General features: G+C 42.0%; 1 protein-coding gene across 1 annotated transcript in view; it reads left to right on the plus strand.

Moving 5' to 3' along the window:
• Positions 1 to 17,008, plus strand: part of LOC124289607 (monocarboxylate transporter 12-like) — a 64,683-nt gene that overhangs the window by 16,375 nt on the left and 31,300 nt on the right. The window lies entirely within an intron of this gene.

Raw genomic sequence — 17,008 nt, forward strand, 5'->3', positions numbered from 1 at the left:
AATATTGCTGCCCTAAAATTTCCGAGTCCCATGCTGGGAATTGAACCACGGACCTTCTGATCCGGAGTCGGACGCCTTGTCCACATGACCAAAGAGGTTGACTCCCGTCAGCCTTCATTAATCTGAACATGGATATATCTGAAAAAAGTCAATTGGCAACCTTATAAACAAAAAACATAAACAGCTAGTTAGGCAGCTGTCATTTTACTTTACGATCATTAAGTAATGCGGTGACATGTGATTGGATCTCCAAAACCCCTGGAAATGTTAATGGTTACAGAAGATTCATTTACAGTCTGCAATTTACATAAAAATAATTATTTTACTCATCTAATACATTGACGGAAACATTGTGTCGGTTTATGTGACAGTTTGACTGAGGGCTTCAAACATAAAGAGACTGATTATACTAAGATAAGTACACATAAATATAGAGATATTAGTTTTAATCTGGTCACTTTCAGTCCATGGGGGATGAAAGTCAACATCTATACGTTTCTGAAACGATCATTAATTTCACGGCCCCCGTTGGTGTAGAAGTGGAAACACCTCATCCATGTATGATTATTATTACATTTCGCTGACGACAAGGTGACGACAAGGTGACCTCATAATGTCATGAGATGGACTTTTGTTGACATGACGATTGTTGGATTATTTACATCATGTTACCCTATTGAGCACAATGGCGATTGTTGGATTATTTACATCATGTTACCCTATTGAGCACAATGAGGATTGTTGGATTATTTACATCATGTTACCCTGTTGAGCACAATGACGATTGTTGGACTATTTACATCATGTTACCCTGTTGAGCACAAAGACGATTGTTGGACTATTTACATCATGTTACCCTGTTGGGCACAATGACGATTGTTGGATTATTTATATCTATGTCTGAACCACAGAACAGACTCTGTCATCAGCTGGCGTCATAAAACTGGAACATTGTTCAATCCGGCATTTGGGAACAAACCAAACCCAAACTGGTTAAGTAATGGTATCAACAGCATGTAATATATTTTGAATTTTTAACGCTTCACAGCAAAATTCCAGCTAAATGACTGTGTTCTATAAATAATCTGGACCAGTCAATCTTCCCAAACAGCCTTCTGACGTTGGCCCAAGTTTATTGTGACCGTCGGGCCAACGTTGGATCAAAGTCTGTTTTATTCTTCGACACCTCTCGCCGGAAATGTGTGTACAAATCTAACAACGCTCTCACATGGCAAGCAATACATTCTTCAAGTTGAATTCACTTTGGGCTGTATCCATGAAATAGGAACTCATGTACATGCACTCTCTATCTCTGTGTTTGTTGGACGGTCCTCTGGACAGCTTGATGTGGGCTCAAGAAAAGTGTTTCTGAATACAGTTTGTTAATATACTCTGCATATTTCAAAACAATTATCAAATCTATCACAAATGGTTCGAAAAAACATAAAAAACTAGTTGATTTTCAAATTAATAACCATGAGACAACAGACCCTGCTAACAAGCCCAACACAATGATGTGAATCATTTACATACTTGTACCCCACAAATATAACATTTAGGGCAGGAGCGTGAACAGCAAAATAGTCTCTGCATCTGATGGTCTACAATCCATTTTTTTTATCAGTAAAAACTTTGATTATGACAGCAACAAAATGAACAAAAGATCATTCTGGTTTAGATGACCTTGATCAATTTCTTAAATTACAAATCAGAACTTGGACAAAGTGGCAGGGGACCCTTATACTTTCAGTCATCAAATGAAGAGGCGGAAGAAATATTCTCAAGAGATCTTCATCTGTATCCAAGGTCTATCCCAGTGCCGTGGCCTCTGAATAAAACAATGACATAAACATCGAATGGCTTGACAAGACATCTGTTTCTTATATAAACAAACATTGGCTGTCTTTTAAAACATTAATGGAGGTCTGGTCTCACTAGATCACAGGAGAACAATACTCAACTGATTTGAATTAATCAAGTTTTAAAATTTAGTATGTATTTATTAGATAAATACAATCTGGAAAATAATTTATGTACGGGTTATTCATTTTGATTTGGGGAGGCAGTGGGGGTCATCGATTTTGTAGGTTTACATGTACTGGGGGTGTCATTGATTTTGTGCATGAAATGAAGAGGGGTATTTTGTACATATATCTTAATGGGGGTTATTCACATTGTACGTTACTCCATAAACGTCATCAACCCCCCTCCTAGCCATAAATTATGAATAACCAATTTCGATAAACCCAGTTTTTTAAAAATCGCTTACACTTGCAAAATTAAGGTCATCATTGTATATTCTATACATATAGCATTCCTCGATGTAAATATATATTATTTATAACACAAGGAATGCTTAGAGCTTTGCTGTTGCCACTATCAAAAAGGAAGACGAAAATAAATATGCAGTTTGGGTGGGGTGTTTTTAACCTTGAAAAAGAACCAATTTTCATGAACAAATGCCACTATCGGGAACGTTCGGTGGTCATGTAGGTGGACGGATAGCCGTTGATCTCCGGACTGAAGAACTTAGAAGTTAGATCCAGACTACAGAGTATTTACGCGCGATACAGCGAGGGTCACTTGCCGTCTTGGAACCTGGAAGTTACTTCTCTCGATCACGAACTAAATGATACTGATTAGCTCGAATAAACTGGATGCTGCAATGACACATTTTGCTAGCCACCAGAGTGATCACATGTATTTGTTGGGCTTCGGTCATGAATTTCATTAGCCGAGACTCTTGACTGTATAGGACTGCATCGCGGCTCTCGGAAAGAATTTCGTGAACTCTGTGTTTTCAATTTGTGATCATGGGGCTTGATCCACGCAACTGCGTTACGGTGTCTTGCAATCAGACAAGCCATGCCTCAGTTATTCAGCCGCTAATTACGTGTAGCTGGAACGTAGACCCGTGAAGATCCGAGTTGGTCTTCAGGTGGTCAGGCTCGCTGACTTGGTTGACACATGTCATCGTGTCCCAATTGCGTAGATCGATGCTCATGCTGTTGATCACTGGATTGTCTGGTACAGAGCGATTATTTAGAGACCGCCGCCATATAGCTGGAATATTGCTGAGTGCGGCGTTAAACAACCAACCAACCAACTGGGGACATATACCCCGACTCTCCACGGGTGACAGACGGTAACGGGGTGACCCATTGTCTGTGTTCCAGGTTTTGGGGAGGGCTTGGTCTACACCGGCTCTGTCGTCATACTGGGCTTCTACTTCCGAGATCAGGTGAGTGAGTATGATAGGTCACGTCCTGGTTTGAACAATGTTTTCCTTATATCACGGCTTGTGGGAGGAAAGGTACAGTGATACAGTTTTGCTTGGTGTTGCAAAAATCCATAAACATAATTGTAGATTAACCTGGATTCGAAACCAGAACCAAAGGTATCCAGTGAATTGGGACGCCTTGGTTTCAGGTGACCACGTGGCCTTCTGATACAGTGCCTTACATGCCTGGTCAACCTGAGTCCCGTTGACAGGCGGCCATGTAACCTTCTGTTACAGTGCCTTGGTGCCTGGTCCACCTGAGTCCCGGTGTCAGGTGACCACGTTATAACATTCTGATACAGCGCCTTGGTGCCTGGTCCACCTGAGTCCCGGTGTCAGGTGACCACGTAACATTCTGATACAGCGCCTTGGTGCCTGGTCCTCCTGAATCTCGGTGTCAGGTGACCATGAAACCTTCTGATACAGCGCCTTGGTGCCTGGTCCACCTGAGTCCCGGTGTCAGGTGACCACGTAACATTCTGATACAGCGCTTTGGTGCCTGGTCCTCCTGAATCTCGGTGTCAGGTGACCATGTAACCTTCTGATACAGCGCCTTGGTGCCTGGTCCTCCTGAATCTCGGTGTCAGGTGACCATGTAACCTTCTGATACAGCGCCTTGGTGCCTGGTCCTCCTGAATCTCGGTGTCAGGTGACCATGTAACCTTCTGATACAGCGCTTTGGTGCCTGGTCCACATGAGTCCCGGTGTCAGGTGACCATGTAACCTTCTGATACAGCGCCTTGGTGCCTGGTCCACCTGAGTCCCGGTGTCAGGTGACCATGTAACCTTCTGATACAGCGCCTTGGTGCCTGGCCCGGTGTCAGGTGACCATGTAACCTTCTGATACAGCGCCTTGGTGCCTGGTCCACCTGAGTCCCGGTGTCAGGTGACCATGTAACCTTCTGAGACAGCGCCTTGGTGCCTGGTCCACATGAGTCCCGGTGTCAGGTGACCATGTAACCTTCTGATACAGCGCCTTGGTGCCTGGTCCACCTGAGTCCCGGTGTCAGGTGACCATGTAACCTTCTGATACAGTGCCTTAGATGCCTGGTCCACCTGAGCCCCGGTGACAGGTGACCACGTGACCTTCCGTTACAGCGCCTTAGATGCCTGCGTCCGCCCGGAGAGCGGAAGGTCGCGGGTTCGATCCTCGACCGCGTCATACCAAAGACGTTAAAATATGGCGCTCGGAATTAATGGGTACAACAAGGACTGGTCGGCTCGGAGTCAGTATAATGTATCTGAGTGGGGTATTCATGCTTCACTGCGACATGGTATCTCAGTGGGCTAGCACTATAAAACCAGCCTAAGTCTGGGCTAGTACAAGCAGCCGCACATACACATGAACGCATGCACGTCGTCATAGGAACGATATATTCTCGAGGCACGACGTTAAACCCAATTTTTCCTCACCTTAGATGCCTGGTCCACTTGAGCCCCGGTGACAGGTGACCACGTGGCCTTCTGATACAGTGCCTTAGATGCCTGGTCCACCTGAGCCCCGGTGACAGGTGACCACGTGGCCTTCTGTAGCAGCAGCATTGTAACAGCCATTTAATAACCCACTCAGTGACACTAGCTCATAGTGTACTGACGTTTGAAAACATGGCGCTGATCTCTTGAACATCATGTTAAAGGACATCTGGACGATTAGTAAACTTAGTTTACCATGTGCGATGAAAACACGCAAGGAAATATTGTTTGTATTCTATAAAGTCATTCTTCAGATGACTGATGTTCAAAACGTAATGTTACTGAGAGGGTTGAGGAACACCAGGACGTCCCTACCACAGACGGTTCTTCATCCCATCACTGTGCCCATTTTTTTTGTGCCAGTAAGCCTACCGAGGTTCGGAAGAAGCCCATTGTTTACCAAGGATATCAGAACAACTCTTCTCAGAAGAAACGCTCTTAAACATTTATATCATAGGTATAGATAACTTCGTATTATTTGCCAGAAATGATTTAAAAATAGTTAGAACGTGGAGCCATCATATAACATACATAAAATGATTTTTAAAAAGGTTAAAGACTATGCATTTTTATTACAAAATATCATTCAAACATGAATATATCTGCACCATCCATTTACGAAAAATATTCGTATAAATGATAAATATGCACGATACTAAAACCACTTTAGCCCCGCCCACTCGTATGCATATGTTTAGTTTTAGCGGTCTGCCGTCCGTGGGTGTGACGTCATACCAGAGAGTCCGCCAAGTGTGTTGACATTTCAGTAGTGTATACGCCATCGAGTTGAAAGTGACACGAAGCGCCATATTTTGAATGAAGCGTTGTTGTGATTATGTATTGGAAACTGACAACTGCACTTCGAGTTGTGATGATTATCCAACTGCGTAAACAACACGGATGTACATTTCCTGAGAAATTCTATTTGACAAGAGGAAGGGCATAGATTGTTTACTGTCGTCGTGCAGATTTTGTGAACCCCTCCACGCACGGTCATCTGTGTTCGTTAGTCCTGTGAAAGAGACATAACCTCTGGCGAAATATGGATACGAATAGGCAAAACTGTATAAGGATGCTATATATCGGTCATTCCTTTCGAAATTTCAAACAAACACAGAAGCCGAAATGTCAACGTGAGACTGAGACCGAGAGAGTTGCATTCCGGACGCGACGTTGGTTGCAGGTGAGTTTTAAGATGTGGTTGTTTTGGAGCAACATAAACACTTCAGTAGCTAGCTATATCAAGCAATAGCTGATGAAAAGTACGTCATAATTTGCGCTCATGTCCTATTTTCGATCAGAGATATATGTTTCACAGCCACTGTTACTGTTACTCAGTAGGGCCAAGTCATCTATTTCCCGAGACAGGTGTGTTGTGGTGTGAGTGTGTTTGGAGGGATTGGGATAGGGGTGGTCATGGACAAATCAGATTTTGCAACATATGGGTGCGGTGGTGAGAGTGAGCACATAATTATTAAAACATAATTATAAATGAGTCCTATCAGATAATTATCTACCAGGGACTGGTCCCCTAACATGTTAAAATGTGAATTTTTTTTTTGTGTGTGTATGTGTGTGTGTGCGTGCGTGCGTGCGTGTGTGCGTGTGTGTGTGTGTTAGGGCATGATTAAAATGTTGACTCTCACTCTTTCTCTCTTTAAGGCAATGAACAATAAATGACTTGAAAATGACTGCTCTGCACTGGCATAAAACTTAGGTATTTATGGACCCCTTGTAAAAACATCATGGCAGCTGTATATATAAGTAACTTTTAACCCACTTTCAAATATGGGAAATCAGGGAAGTATTTTCATTCATATAATGTATTCCTTGTGGGTTTTGTTTTTTGGCAAATGTAAAAATGCTACATTAATGCTATTTTTTTTAGCATGTACATGGCAGCATTTCACATAAATGACAACAGCCTAAATTCCCTAGAAGTGACCAAGACTGGAGAACCCAAGTGGGCAATCAGCTACCCCTAGGCCTAAACCAAGAGGCCAAGCCAGTGAACAAGAAACCAACACGTGGTAAGTATAATTCAGACAATCAATAATTTTTTGTTGAACTGGTGCACTTCAGGTGAAAAAAACCCACACTGTTCCTATTACTGCATGTTTTTCCCTAAACAATGAGTCAACACTAAGTCTTGTTTGCAAAGACACTGGTTTTTAATCCTCATATCTATTTTCCCTCTTAGCATTTGTTAAGACAAAAGTACTTACTTTTTAAGTGCAGATTTCAAAGAAACATATTTTTTATGGTTGCCAAAACAAAATATACTGAAATTGTGTGACAAAATGTCTCTAATTCAATGTAAAATTTATTCACAGAGTATGTGGAATTCCTACTCAGCGCCATTCTCGAGAGAAGAAACATGTTTCCGTCCTACATCAAGATATGAAATGAAATCATGTATATGTGTCTAGGGTGTGAACTGAAACCAGTTATGCCTGATATCTTAAAGAACCAATAAACTTTGTTTTTTGTTACTCTTTCAACCATTACATATGAAAGATTTGTGGTTAGTCTTATGCGGAACACCAAATTTATTCTTTAAAAACTTGTGGTTAATTAATACCGAGCGATTAAAAGTGGCCAAAAAGTCGCCTGCTTCCCTCTCGCCCGCCAACGAAACCACAGACAGGTTACGTAACTCTGTCGCCAGAGCACTGCAGTGACGTCATATGAGGAACGATTTTCAGTTAGTTGTATAGAAAGTGTGTAGCACGCTCATCATTTTGATGATTTCTCGACATCAACAACGACATGCCGAATCGTTGCTTTGTCGTCAATTGCTCCTAGGGGTCGGGCGATGGTGTCACCATGCACAGATTTCCACAGGACCCCGCAGTTCGTGCTAAATGGGTTATGTTTGTGAGTGCGAAGCGAGCGTTGTGGAAGCCTGAAACGATATCTTGCTTGTGTTCAGATCGCTTCACGGAAGTAAAATATGTATATGATTGATGACCATAAAGATTTTCCATGACACAACTTGTAACATAACGATTTCTTCCTCGGAAGTGAGGTTGTGGTCGAAGTAACAATAATATTGTAAGTAGTATTATATTGACACCCACCTCGCTGCCAGGAGAGAAATTGTTATGTTATACGCTATGTCATGCAAAATCCTATTGGCCATCAATAAAATAGATATTTTACTACCAGTAGAAAGTAGTTGTGATTTTGTAACTCGGTGAAAACAAACCTAAATAGCATTTATCCTCAGACTGGCGGATGTTCCCGACAGGGCGCCGCCATTTTTGAAAATCGTAAAGTCTGTTAGAATTAATGAGATTATAGTTTGTTTTCATCAAGGTTAGAAAATCAAAAACTACTTTCTACTCGTAGTTAAATATGTATTGGAATCATAACCAAACGGATTTTGCATGACACAACTTATAACATAACGAGTTCTTCCACGGAAGCGAGGTAGGGGTCGAAGTCACAATACTGCGCGATAAATTTCTTGCTACATTCACACGGTTAATGTCCACTCACCAGTATGTAGATACTAGTCAATGTGCGTCTTTATATTTGGTCTTATAATCCTAATTAGTTTATTATCATACTTGTATTCATTTTGAAACTAAATAAAAAGCAGACGATCTGCTGATACTTATAGTGAATTTATAACAGAACTGTAATATCTAGACATTTTATAGTTTGCCAATGTGAATCATAATTCGCACACACACCCTAGTGTATGTTGCGAAAACAATGATTCTGTTGAATGCTACGACAAATGAATACAAACAAAATGCAAATATTAAAATTAAAACAGATTAAAGTTATAGGAACAATATCAGGCCATTACCTTGTTCGAGGAATGTATCCATCAATATCCACAAAACTGTTCCAAATGATGTGTCTTTTAACAGTTTAATATACGAAAAAGTGATAAATCTTTTCAGGTATTGGTGTATAGTCTCATTGGTCACCCAAGATAGCACACCTGGCAACTAATTGCATAATGTCCGCCTTTCTTTAAAAACAGTAATTTAGTTAGCCAATAATGGGCAATAAATTATGTAATGCCAGTTAATCCTTTGAAAGAAGGACGTTGTTTTTACGCAGACACCGACACGACAGAGTGTATTCAGTATAGATTAGTAAATCTACATACATAAACACTACCTTTTGACAATTCCGCTGTGTAAGATCAAAGTAATTAATCAATCAGCGTGTTATCGGTTAATCCTTTGATCGATGTTTTTAATGTTGAATATTTACTCCAGACACAAGAAATGCCAAATGGGAACCTTTGTCGGGTAATCTAAGTGTGTTACCACTAATTATACCTGTTATAAATTCATTTACTGACCATCAAGTGAATGATTACAAATAACATGTGTAGGTTTATACCACCTAACACGGTTTAGAACAAGAGAGTATTAATTGCTGTACTGCATGTGAAAACTTATGGGCCGATTTTTACATGACATGATTAAATATCGATGTAAAAAAACACAGAAATGGTATAAATTTGGATCAGTCATTATACAAACAGGGCCTAACGACACCAATCGATTTTGACAGAATCGTCTATGAAAACAAGTTGTAACTCGGAAACTAGGCATAGCAGGAGACAAAATTAAATGACAGTAGATTGTGAGAACATATAGCTTTCATTTTCCACAACAATTGTCACGATTTCAGGTTTATACAAGCCTGTAAACAAGATAATTTACCCCCTAAACTGTAGATGAATTCTGCATCGGCCCTCAAAGCTATTCCTCATATGACGTCACAGAGACGCGCCGCTTTGATTGGTTGAAATGTCGTTCGCGGGTGAGAATTGTGCACTGTTGTCAAAAAGGTCGATTTAAGTCAATTAAAGGTCGAAATGAGTAGTTTTAATGACGGGGTTTCATTTATAACGATGCCAGTTAGTGATTTATGTATTTGTACCCCCTAGGGTATATGTGATCTTTAAGGTCGTATTCGTCTGTTTGAATCCTGGGACTTGTTCAGATGGTAAATGTTTCCAAACTGCAGTTACCACTGTGTCACGTGATGTTATAGGAGAGCAATCTTATTTTCTTAGGCCTTGCCCTTGCCTTCATGATGTTGGTGTACACACTGTATTCGTTATTTTGTCATAAACAGTATGTATGCAAATACGTTTTCTGCATTAATTTTTGTGTGCTGGTTTCTTGATTTGATTGCTGGTCTTTCTTTGGGACTGATCACACTTTATACATTACTACTAGAACACAATGAAAAATCTCTTTTTCACCAGCTGAAAGCTGAGAATTATTTTTTGCATCTATATTTATTATATCTATCATCAGCTGTTAAGGAGGTTACTGGTCTTTATCATTTTACATTTTATGTATATTTTGCAGATTTATATGACTAAGTATCACGACATATAACCGATGCTTTACAAGTGTATGGAAATTGAAAATGTAATAAAACTAATGTTTGATGCACCATACCAGAGACGATACACCTACTTCTCCAAAAACTTACACTAACGAATTTAGGGTACTTCTCTACAATACAATAGTGAGATCTAACTTATCGACATCCGTAACGGTACGTATTTCATAGAAAAGATTATCACCATACTTAAACCTTTACGGATAAATTTAGCAGTAGACGCATTTTATGAAATGAAGTTGAAAGTTACTTAATAACCTTCATAAAATCATGAACCTCGAACGTAACTATTTCAGTGTTTACTTTCCCATACCGATGTATACCAGAAGACAGGCTCAACACATTGATCGGACATTGCCGTTATCCTGACTGCAAATTTTACCGTGACCGCGGACAAATTAATTCAGCATCTAATCAGTTTTCCACGAACATGTGATAAGCAAGTGACTTGCATACCAGTCTGCAGTAGATCTAGGTCTATTCAAAACATGGTCTGGATCGGGATCACCCCACGGCTGTATGTTGTCGAGTGGTGGAATCGTCGTCAATATTCCTGTCTGTCTTGCCGCTAGAAATACTTTCAAATTGAAATCGTTGTATGTATGTGATATTATCTGTATCTAGTATGCCACCCAAATCCAGGTTTGACTTCGTGGATTGATTTATTTGCTAAACTAGAAGCAGACCTCAGTAAGAGAACAGGCTCGGTACCACTGTATTTTCCGTGTGTTGATGTGGCGACTCTCCGGTATGACGTCGCGCGACCACGTGACCATCTACCGCATTATCTTGCGTAATCGCGAAATGCTTTCGAGGGGAAGGGTGCGTTTTAGATTCCTAATACAAGCTGTATAATGAAATATTACCGTTTTTAACTGTAATATTAAATATTAAATGTGAATATTAAATATACCAAGGGGTTCATTAAGAGCGAAAATAAACAATGTGAAGTGACCTTTTTAAAAATCCTTTAACAGTTTGTTGACTGGATTACCCTTTGTGGTCACGTGGGCAAAGGTCCAACCTTGGATCATAAGGTTGGTTTGTTGGAATCACACCAAGGGGCTGGGAAACTGAATATCTGCTTTACTCCAGACGCTCGCATAATGCATGTTGTATCTTGTACTCTGTATATCTGCTTTACTCCAGGGGCTCGCATAATGCATGTTGTATCTTGTACTCTGTATATCTGCTTTACTCCGGAGGCTTGCATAATGCATGTTGTATCTTGTACTCTGTATATCTGCTTTACTCCAGGGGCTCGCATAATGCATGTTGTATCTTGTACTCTGTATATTTGCTTTACTCCAGAGGCTTGCATAATGCATGTTGTATCTTGTACTCTGTATATCTGCTTTACTCCAGAGGCTCGCATAATGCATGTTGTATCTTGTACTCTGTATATCTGCTTTACTCCAGAGGCTCGCATAATGCATGTTGTATCTTGTACTCTGTATTCACGGTACGGAAACGTCTGTCTATCTACGTGTTGTTACAGGTGAGCTTAGTGACTGGCGTGGGAATGGCGGGCGTTGGGATGGGCACCTTCTTCCTCCCTCCACTGACTCAGTATCTGCTGGACAACTACGGACTTAAAGGATGCTTCCTCTTCTTTGGAGCAATAGCGTTCCACGCTGTCTTGTTCGGGGCACTCTTGAGACCGTCGGAACTCGAGACGGAGTTAGCGGTCAGTGCTAAATCAGGGAAGTCTGTCTGTCAACAAATCCTTACTTCTTTGTGTGGACAATGTGACCGGGTAGGTGAGATGTTCAACCCAGCATTTCTCCTGCTGCTGTTGGCAACGTTCTCCTTCAGCATTGGCAACTTCATCTCCTACGTCTTCCTCCCCGACATCTTCATCAAACAAGGTTCTTCTCCTCAAGAAGCTGCCTTCCTCTTCTCCATGGTAGGAATAGGTGGAGGCCTTGCAAGACTCCTCGGGGGATTCGCTGCCAACGACCCAAATATAGGACCTTCTGTTCTATTCTCAGGAACATATGGTGTCATAGCAACGATAGACTTTTTCATTTGGCCAATGACGAAGACAATGGTTGGGAAGGTAGCGTATGCCTTTATGTTCGGCCTGTATGCTTCAGTGGGCTGGGTGCTACTTAACCCAATCATTCTGCATATCGTGGGGGTGAGGAATCTCGCCTCTGGATACGGAATTGCTATGTTTACCTCAGGAGTAGGAACTCTCGTAGGACCTCCAATAGCAAGTAAGTACTTCACGTTTTGTGTTCGTATTTGTGTGTTTGTTCGTTTGTTTATTGGTAAACGCTACATTCAAACAACCAAGACTGAATCAAACAATCCACTGATTGAAATCTTGACTATCCATGCATGTGATTGAGATAAGATTGTTGGGTGCCATACTGTAATCCCCGCGAGTAGAAGACATCGTGGCTGTTTTGGAACTCAGCAGTTTACCAAAGTGTGGGATACTCCGTGTGAGTCCAGTGTCAGTCAGGTGGGTGCAGTATCTGAGGCTTTTGGGTAAAGTGTCAAACCATTCTGGGTCAAATGTCGGATATGTTTTGGTACAGTGTCAGATCCTATGGTGTCCAGTGTCGGATTCCTGTGGGTGCAGTGTCGTATCCTTGTGTGGAATCAATCTGATCACAGTGGGTGCAGTGTCCAATCCTTTTGGTTCAGTTTCGGTTCCTTGTTTGTGCAGAGTCGGATGTCTGTGTGTAAAGTGTCGGGTCCTTCTGGGTCCAGTGTCGGATACCTCAAGGCAGTGTTCTATCATTGTGGGTGTAGAATCGATCGGATCCATGTGGGTGCAGAGTCGGATCCTTGTGGGTGGATTTGCGGATCCTTGTGCAGTGCTTGAAGTATGTCACTAGTTGTATCTCCATCGGGTCCAGTCAGTTTGTGTGACGACGATATGATTTGTTTGTTAAGACTTATTGTTTACGCTGTACTCTGCAGAATACCAACTGTGAATGTACTTTGACCGATCCAGCCCTTTAATCCTTGCCGTCGGGGTACATGGAGATGCTGTGGATCCATTTCCCCGACCCTTACTAGGTTGCTAGGGGCCACTACGAACCCGACTTCACCGACTGGTGTCTGTCTATTGCCTGTTACAGCGCTTGATGAACAATGCCCCGGGTGCTCCCAGATCTATAGTTGATACCAGTTTTTGTGCCAACCGTTCATCTATGCATTATTACGGATGTTGGTCACTAGAGGATGAATTACATACTGACCTTCATACCATGACCATCATAGTGTCTTTGGCATAGTGTGGTCAGTCAAAGTATCTCGCAGGGTCCGTGCACCCCACTGGTTGTCATAAGGCGCAGCTGAAATGACCGGGTGATGCGGCCAAGTGACGGCTCATGCTGTACAACGCGCTAGTCACTGGATCGTGTGGCCCACACTCGATTATTTATGCGAATAGAATATGCGGCGTAAAATTACAACACACTGTGGTTTTCCTTGACAGGTGTAATTGTTGAAGCATACGGCAAATACCAAGAGGCTTTTTACTTTGCTGGTAAGTGCTTATAGTTGTAAAGATGTTTAATTTGAGACGATGTGATGTTGTTCTCCTGGAGTTAGCCCTTGTTTCCACAAACCTCTACACATGTACAGTGCCCACTGTCCCCACTGTTTGACCTCTCGGGGGTTACTGGTTTGCACTCTTTAACATTTACAACAAATACTCATCCCTTGATACACACAAGATAGTAATACATTGCAGGTGATTTTGAACTGAAAGTTCACACATAGCAACATCATGATGAGCTCATGTGGTGATATATTGTTTTACAAATGTAAACGATTACAGCGAATACGAATCGTATTATATTGTATTGACACAAAACCGTTTATACAAGGTCATACTGAAAGTACATTCCTTTGGGCTCAGGGAACATAAACAAACATCGACGGTACATCAGCCCATGTCCCCCCTCGAGACCAGTGAACAACGTTTTTATCTTACCGAAAACCTCAATGGTAATTTTGAACTGTTTGAAGCACAGGTATCGGATCATAGTATGGAGTACCAGACTACAAGAATTTGTTTTTAGAGTTATCTCCCTTCCATCATTTGCATTCGCAAAACATTGGTAATTTCCGTACATTATACGTGATTCAATGTTTTTCGAGATAAAGAATTACCACTACGAAGTACCAAATGAGTTCAGCACTCCCAGCGGGGTACATAGAAAATGTTGCTTGTAAGCGGGATACATTGAAAATAATTGATGAGCGCTCAGCCAATCAGAAAACGACATTTATGTATTAGGGAAGATAAATAATATTGTTAATTAACGAATACCTTCTCGACTGTTTTTAGGAGAGTAAATATTTGTGTAAGGGACAGACATTGTCTGCAGATTCAGTATACAATCTAAGAATAAGTATAATGGCTAAAGCGTTCGCTCTTTGTGCGGAAGAATCGGGATGGATTCCCCGGGTGGGTACAATGTGTCGCATGTCGTGATTTTACTGTGGTATTTCTAAACCAGCATAAACCAGTACTCACTTATACTCACAACCACAGTAGAAAATATACCATCAGTCGTAATAGCAGCTATCGTAGTCAGTATTATTCACCGAGCTACAGTAGTGTTCCAGCGTCTATAGGTCCACGTTGTATATCCAGGGTAGATATATGATCTTCTGCCCCCTGGTGTTCATGTGAGGTGAGATGATACTACTACTACTACTACTACTACTACTACTAGTAATAATAATAATAATAATAATAGTAATAATAATAAAAATAAGATCAGGAGAGTGCCCGGGTTCTCCACTGGGAGCACAGCCCTTCTGACACTCTGGGTAATGCAGAAGGCTGCAGTGTTGGGGAGCCTTCATATTCTCCGGAAAGTTCTTGGTGGGTTCGACTAGGCAGCGTTTCCTGGGAGAAGTCCCATTCGCTATCTGGACTGCGTGTAGAGAGGGCAAGGGCCCTGAGCTGATGATGAGCCTGACCAGCCTGACTGTGCCAGGATCACCCGAACCCTCTCTGCTGTATATGATCTTTAATCTGTAAAACAAAATAATAAGAGAAGTCCCATTCGCTGTCTGGGCTGCGTGTAGAGGGGGCAAGGGCCCTGAGCTGATGATGAGCCTTACCAGCCTGACTGTGCCAGGATCACCCGAACCCTCTCTGCTGCATACTATCTTTAATCTGTAAAACAAAATAATAATAATTTTGCTGATGGCGATGTACTGCTGGATGGTACAGCGATTGGAGTAAACCAGGTGAAGTCCTCCACCAAGTCTGCCCAGAGTCGGTCTTTTGTGGAGAAGCTTTCTGAGAAGCCATTGCATCGTGTGTACATGCAGTGTGTGGAACAGAATAGCAATCCCACCGACTCCTTCGCCTGGATGAAGTCGGCTGGTCTGAAATGTGAAACTGAGGGCTTCCTTTTTGCTGCTCAGGACCAGTCACTTCCCACTTGTAATCGCCAAAATGTGATTCTTAAAGAATATATCAGTATGAAATGTCGACTATTTAATAAATTTACAGAGACTGTCCAACACCCTGTCAGTGGATGCCCTTCTTTGGGGACAAACAGCATATCTTAAACGACATGATGGCATGGCTCGTTGCTTTTACTACCGTCTCCGCCATGTCTGTGGCTTTGACTCCGTGGTCCATCCATGGTATGACCCTGAACATGTCCAGGGCGTCATGGAAATGATGCTTTCAAACTTCTGTGGAATAGGCCCATATACAGCCTCAAGAGAATTCCAGCCAACAAACCTGATCTTGTCCTTTTTGATAAAGCCAAAGAATCTATATATATCAATGAATTTTCTGTCCCTTTTGACACCAATGTGATTGGCAAGATTCAGGAAAAGCATACTAAGTATGCGGACCTCGCCTTTGAAATGTCTCGCTTGCATCCCAGGTACACTATCGTCAAGCTCCCCATTGTTCTCGGTGCCCTTGGTTTGGTACCTCCTGATCTCTTGGCGCACCGGGAGTACAGCCCTTCTGACACTCTGGGTAATGCAGAAGGCTGCAGTGTTGGGGAGCCTTCATATTCTCCGGAAAGTTCTTGGTTGGTTCGACTAGGCAGCGTTTCCTGGGAGAAGTCCCATTCGCTATCAGGGCTGCGTGTAGAGAGGGTAAGGGCCCTGAGCTGATGATGAGCCTGACCAGCCTGACTGTGCCAGGATCACCCGATACCTTTCTGCTGCATTTCGATCTTTAATCTGTAACAAATAATAGTTAGTCATCTTCTATAGCGCACAGTCTCCAAACACCAAGTGATTACTCGCGGCGCTTTTTCAGAATCTGATTATTATTACCCCGGATAACCCAAGCTGCCTAACTGTTAGGCGCTAGAAAGTTATAGTCACATGACTTCTACACTACTTCTAGAAGCATGGTCCCTCTTATGGGCTAAATACCGGATGGAATGTTCCATACATTGATGGATAGTCAACAGCTGTTCTTGAAGAGTCCAGATAATACTCAAATTACATCAGTTAAATGTCCAAGATCTTCCTTTTTTGAAATATACTCTTCATTCAAAGCAGTGAGTCGTGAAAGGTCAAGGACATGGGTGCAGGATCGATGATCCATGGCGACTCAAACTGCTGTAAACTTCCGTCTAGAAATTATGCCAATTCAGCTAATCTCCATGTTTGAAGACAACGTGTTGTGCCTTCATGGATCACTCTCCCTTTACAAATAGTCAGCTGCTTAACATATGTCAATGGTCTACACAATGTCGATACCAGGGGGATTTTCACTGGTCAGGTGGCATGATTTCAGACCTGACTCGACTCGCTTTGCAGTTCCGTGATATGCGTGGTCGTAGGCGTGCTCGTGTCTGGCGACGTCGACATGAAAATCAAGCAAACTTCAATCTCAGACCTCACGACAGATTTGTT

Source organism: Haliotis rubra, unplaced genomic scaffold (assembly GCF_003918875.1).
Source record: "Haliotis rubra isolate DU_JTF1 unplaced genomic scaffold, ASM391887v1 Scf444, whole genome shotgun sequence".
NCBI lineage: Eukaryota > Metazoa > Mollusca > Gastropoda > Lepetellida > Haliotidae > Haliotis > Haliotis rubra.